Genomic DNA, 5,790 nt, shown 5'->3' on the forward strand with positions numbered 1-5,790 from the left:
GCACACCTGTGGGGACCTTTGTGATTGTGCTCTGATCGTGTGCACTGGCCTGCCATGCTGTGCTCTGATCTCACACCCGCAGGGACCACCGCCACCTGTGCTCTGATCGGGTGGCTGTCAGAACAGCCGCTGCTGTGCTCTTATCGCGTACCTGCCGGCCATCCTCCGTGGTGCCCGCCGCAGCTGCCTCTGCACAATTGCACGTGCAGCAGGCCCAGTCCCACAGCAAGGGCCACACAAGCCCAGACTGAGTCACTAGCACCAGATCAGGTGACATCCCCTACCAGCCCATTGCCACCCATTCCCCTGTGGTGGGGGAGTGCAAACAGTTTACAGGTCTGAGTGTTCCCAGCCAGAGTTTGGGCAGCTTCAGGGCTTGCTACCTCAGTCCCCCTCCAAGATCAAAGGCAGGCAGCTTTGGTGCACTATTGGGTGAGAATTCAGGCAACTTTGGTGCCCCTGTCAGGCAGCATATAGGCAGCTTTGGCAAGAGAGAGCCAATACCCAGGTTGGTTGGCAACTGCCCCAGGCTGCCTTGGATTCCCATTGAGCTGGAGCCCAGGCTGGTCCACCCACCTACCTGCCCATACACTGACATGGGTAGACCACAGCGCAAAAGAAATAACATGAAAAGTAAAATGCAAGAAAATCCAGATAGATCACCCAGTCCAACAAGGATTACATCTAACCAAAACATAGAAGAGTTTTTAGGATCAGAACATCAAGTGGAAGCTATGAGCAATGCAACCCTGTCCAACCTACTGCTAGAATGTGCAGGAAAGCAACAAAGGACCGATAATCATGTGGATGCTACCATCACTAAGCTAGAGCAATATGATAAGACATTGGAAGGAATTCAAAGAAAGTTAATAAAGTTGAGGGTGAGTTAAAAAAAAGAGGATCTTAAAAATCAGCTGGCCACACTAAATGAAAACATAAAGAAATGCAAGGATGAATTCCAAGAATCATCAAGAAAATCAGAAAATGAGGTGAAAAGGGAGCTGGACAGAGTGATGGATGTGTTTCATAGGAAAGTAGTAGAAATGCAAACTTAATTGAACAAGTCCAAAACTCTCTAGAGGCTCTCAAGAATAGAGTTAGTGAAGTGGAGAATAGAAACTCTGAGCTGGAAGACAGGATGGAAGAAACAGTTCGAGAGTTAAAAATTTCAGTAAGTTCAAAAGTTCCTGTGAACAGAACATGAGGGAATTGTGGGATACACTTAAACGTCCTAATATCAGAATCATTGGAATACCAGAAGGAGAAGAAATTCAGACTAAAGGCATCCAGAACTTATTTAACAAAATAATTGAAGAAAACTTCCCCAGTCTCTTAAAAGAAAGGCCCATCAAGATGCATAAGTGGGTGGGGATGCGCAAGTAGCGCGGCTGGCCACCATCTTCCGTGCGGGCGGCAGCCGCGGTGCAGATGCGTGGTCGGCGGCAGCGGCGGTGGTGCCCTGCGGATGAGGCAGCGTGGCCTGGCTCGCGCCCGCGGGCAGGGCGGGGAGCGCTAGCCGCAGGCCTTGGGTCTGTGCGAGAGAACTGGGCGGCGACCCTGCCGGGCCTCGCAGATGGGATAGGTGGTGAAGATGTTCAGCTTTGAAGGGGATTTCCAGAGGCGGGCCACGGTGTCCCTTGGCGGCGAGAGCCAGAAGGAAGAAAAGGCTTCTCTTTTACATCGTACTCAGGAAGAAAGAAGGATAAAAGAGGAAGAAACTCGAAGATTGAAAAATGCAATAATTATCCTGTCATTTATTTGAGGCTACAGGGACAGAAAACAGCAATACTCCATCCAAAGAAGCGCGTTTGACCACTGTGCTGACTCGGCACAGCACGGCGGTACCTCTTCCCTTGCCAACAGCCCAAACCTTACCCTCCTGGTAAGGCACCTTCTGTTTTTTTTACAAAGTGAAGACTCTAAACGTTTGACATGGCTATATCAGAACTTAATTAAGCACAGCTCTCTCTGTTAAGCAGTTGGATGGATCAGAGCGACTGACATGCTTATTTCAAATAAAGAGGCTGATGAGGCTCTGTTGCAGGTTGCTGCAAAGCTGTAATGATGACAGTTTGAATGTTGCACTTCCCATGCGGATGCTGGAGGTGTTTTCATCTGAGAATACTTATTTGCCTGTTTTACAAGATGCTAGCTATGTGGTGTCAGTGATTGAACAGGTTTTGCACTACATGATTCACAATGGCTATTATAGGTCTCTCTACTTGATGATTAACAACAAGCTTCGGTCAAGTGTTGAGTATTCTGATGTTTCTTGAGTTCCTATTGCAAAAAATTTGCTGGATAATGTCCTCAAACCATTGCACTTTACATACAGCTCCTGTCCAGAAGGTTCCAGGCAGCAAGTTTTTTCAGCCTTTACAGGGGAGTTTCTGGCAGTACCTTTCACTGATCAGATTTTTCATTTTGTCATTCCGGCATTAGCTGATGCCCACGCTGTGTTCCCTTATGAGCCCTTTCTGAATGCACTATTGTTACCGGAAAGTTGAGGTTCAAAGCAGAATGGTGGGGCGCCATGACTGTTCTATTTTGTTCTAACTGTTGGCGAGAACTATTTGGGTGCCCTCTCAGAGGATGGCCTGCTGGTGTATCTGCGAGTGCTCCAGTCCTTCTTCTCCCAGCTACCTGCCTCGCCCATCAGGGCTGGCCGCCCTGATTCCTCCAGTGACTCTGAGGAGGAGTGTGAGGAGGCTGACCAGCCCATCGACCCTGAAGATGGCAGGTTCTCAACCCTGTACATAACCGAGGAGTGTCTGAGGAAGCTGGACACAAAGCAGCAGACCAATACCCTGTTGAACCTGGTGTGGAGAGACTCAGCCAGTGAGGAGGTCTTCACCAGGATGGTGTCCATCTGCCACACACTGATGGTGCAGCACCGCATGATGGTGCCCAGAGTCAGGCTTCTCTACAGTTTAGCCTTTAATGCCAGGTTTTTGAGGCACCTTTGGATTCTCATCACTTCCATGACAACACGGATGATCACAGGGTCTATGGTACCGTTGCTTCAGGTGATATCGAGGGGGTCACCCATGTCTTTTGAAGATTCTAGACGGATCATCCCATTCTTTTACCTCTTCAGCTCCTTGTTCAGTCATTCGCTGATTTCCATACATGACCCCCATAGAAGTTGTAGGTCAGAGACAATCATCCATGATGCCTTTCACTCTGGAGGAGCTGGTTGTGCTGTCCTGCTGCCTGCGTGATGCCTGCTTGGGGATCATCAAGCTGGCATATCCAGAAACAAAGCCAGAAGTACGAGAGGAGTACGTGACCGCCTTCCAGAGCATTGGGGTTACTACAAGCTCTGAGATGCAGCAGTGCATACAGATGGAGCAGAAGCGGTGGATTCAGCTTTTCAAGGTTATCACCAACCTAGTGAAGATGCTGAAGTCCAGAGACACAAGGAGAAACTTCTGTCCTCCAATCCACTGGCTGTCTGAACAAGAGGATATTAAAGCAGACAAGGTCACCCAGCTGTATGTGCCTGCGTCCAGACATGTGTGGAGGTTCCAGAGAATGGGGAGGATCGGCCCATTGCAATACACTCTGGAGGTGGGTCTGGAGTCCCCACCACTGTCTGTGTCTGAGGAGCGGCAGCTGGCCATCCTTACAGAACTGCCCTTCATAGTTCCATTTGAGGAGCGAGTGAAGATCTTTCAAAGGTTGATTTATGCAGATAAGCGAGAGGTTCAAGGAGATGGTCCATTTCTGGATGGAATTAATGTCACAATAAGAAGAAATTATATTTATGAAGATGCTTATGACAAACTTTCTCCAGAAAATGAACCTGACTTGAAAAAGCAGATCCGTGTGCACTTGCTCAATGCCCATGGCCTGGATGAAGCTGGCATCGATGGCGGTGGCATTTTCAGAGTTTTTAAACGAACTACTGAAGTCGGGATTTAATCCCAACCAGGGGTTCCTTAATACTACTAATGAAGGGCTTCTTTACCCCAACCCAGCTGCTCAGATGCTTGTGGGAGATTCTTTTGCTAGACATTACTACTTCCTGGGCCGAATGCTTGGAAATGCCCTGTATGAAAACATGTTGGTGGAGCTGCCCTTCGCTGGCTTTTTCCTGTCCAGGAACTAGCGCAGATGTGTACATCCACCACCTGGCCTCCCTGGACCCCGAGGTCTACAGGGATCTGTTGTTCCTCAAGAGCTATGCGGAGGACAGGAGGAGCTGGGGCTGAACTTCACTGTGGTGAACAATGATCTGGGTGAGGCCCTGGTAGTTGAACTGAAGTTTGGAGGAAAGACATCCCTGTCACCGGGGCCAACCACATCGCCTACTACAACCACTTGGTAGCTGACTACCGGCTGAAAGAGCAGATCCTCCCTCACTGTCTGGCTTTTCGACAGGGCCTTGCCAACGTCGTCAGCCTGGAGTGGCTCCGAATGTTTGACCAGCAAGATTCAGGTACTAATTTCTGGTGCACAAGTTCCCATAAGTCTGGAGGACCTAAAGTCCTTTACAAACTACTCAGGGGGCTATTCTGCAGATCATCCTGTCATTAAAATCTTCTGGAGAGTTGTAGAAGAGTTCACAGATGAAGAAAAGCGCAAGTTGCTCAAGTTTGTAACAAGCTGCTCTTGATCCCCTCTCCTGGGGTTGAAGGAGCTGTACCCTGCGTTCTGCATCCACAATGGGGGCTTTGACCTCGAGCAGCTCCCCACAGCCAGCACCTGCATGAACCTGTTGAAGCTCCCTGAGTTTTATGATGAGGCCCTGCTGCAAAGCAAACTGCTCTATGCCATCGAGTGTGCTGCTTGCTTTGAATTGAGCTGAGCAGAGCCAAGCCAGCTGGAGCCAGCACCTGCCAGACCCACGAGAGTGCCCAGGACTTCTTACTGCCTGGTTTTTTAGATGATTTTATTATGGCATGATCACTTATTAGATGGACATGTGGCTGGCTTAGTGATTTTGCCAAGAAGAGAACACAGTTTTTAGACTAGTGGCAACTCAGTGAGATTAACCAAAGATGAAGCTTTGGCCTTGCTGATGCTGTTAGACGCCCTCCTGGGTTGGTGCCTGCATCTACCGGAAAGGGGCAGGGGCTGAAACAGCGCTCCAGGGAAATGGCTTCTCGTGTGGTTGGTTGTTTACAAGCCTAAGTGTTACAACTAAAGGCATTTTCTTTCCTGTTGCCTTTTCCCAAAGTGGTTAAGTTTGGAAAACAGATAGACAGCATTATCTCTTTTGTGCTTTTTAAGCCATTCACTGGGTAGGACTCTCATGCTTGTGTGGAGAATCCACTGATGGCATCATGAGGATTAAACACCACTGTGGGTGTGAAGTGGCCACTTCACTCATGCTGTTTCTGTATCTGTGTGGTGCCTGGAGCGCTTTCAGGGAGAAGGAGGGTCCCTGCAGTCCCCAAGGCATGTGTCACTTCCAGTGAGGACGACTGGGGAACATGAGCCCTGTGGCTCCTATTAAAGTCATTTGAAACAAAGTGACCGGCTGCTTCTCTCTGTGACACACGTGCACTCTGGGCCCAGCTGCACTGTCATCATCCTGGACATCTTGGAGGGCCTCAGCACCTCTACTTCCTACTGCTGCTTTGACAAGAATATGGGCTTCCCTGGTGTTTGTCCAGAGGGGAGTCGCACTTAGGCACTTTATCAGGGCCAGACTCATTGCTGGGTGACCTCAGCCTCTGCAAACAGGAAGCCGAGAACGTCGGAGGGCAGCTATGGTGAGGACCAGCCTGTGTGGAGCTGGTGAGGACTCCAGGTCAGACTGTACTTGTGCCACGTCTAGTGTCT

The 5,790-nt window shown here is 49.4% G+C and overlaps 1 pseudogene; it reads left to right on the forward strand.

The window, feature by feature from the left end:
* The first annotated feature begins 1,591 nt into the window (after positions 1-1,591).
* Positions 1,592-4,810, forward strand: LOC101612107 (annotated as a pseudogene).
* The last annotated feature ends 980 nt before the right edge of the window (positions 4,811-5,790 follow it).

This window comes from Jaculus jaculus, chromosome 3 (genome assembly GCF_020740685.1).
Source record: "Jaculus jaculus isolate mJacJac1 chromosome 3, mJacJac1.mat.Y.cur, whole genome shotgun sequence".
Lineage (NCBI taxonomy): Eukaryota > Metazoa > Chordata > Mammalia > Rodentia > Dipodidae > Jaculus > Jaculus jaculus.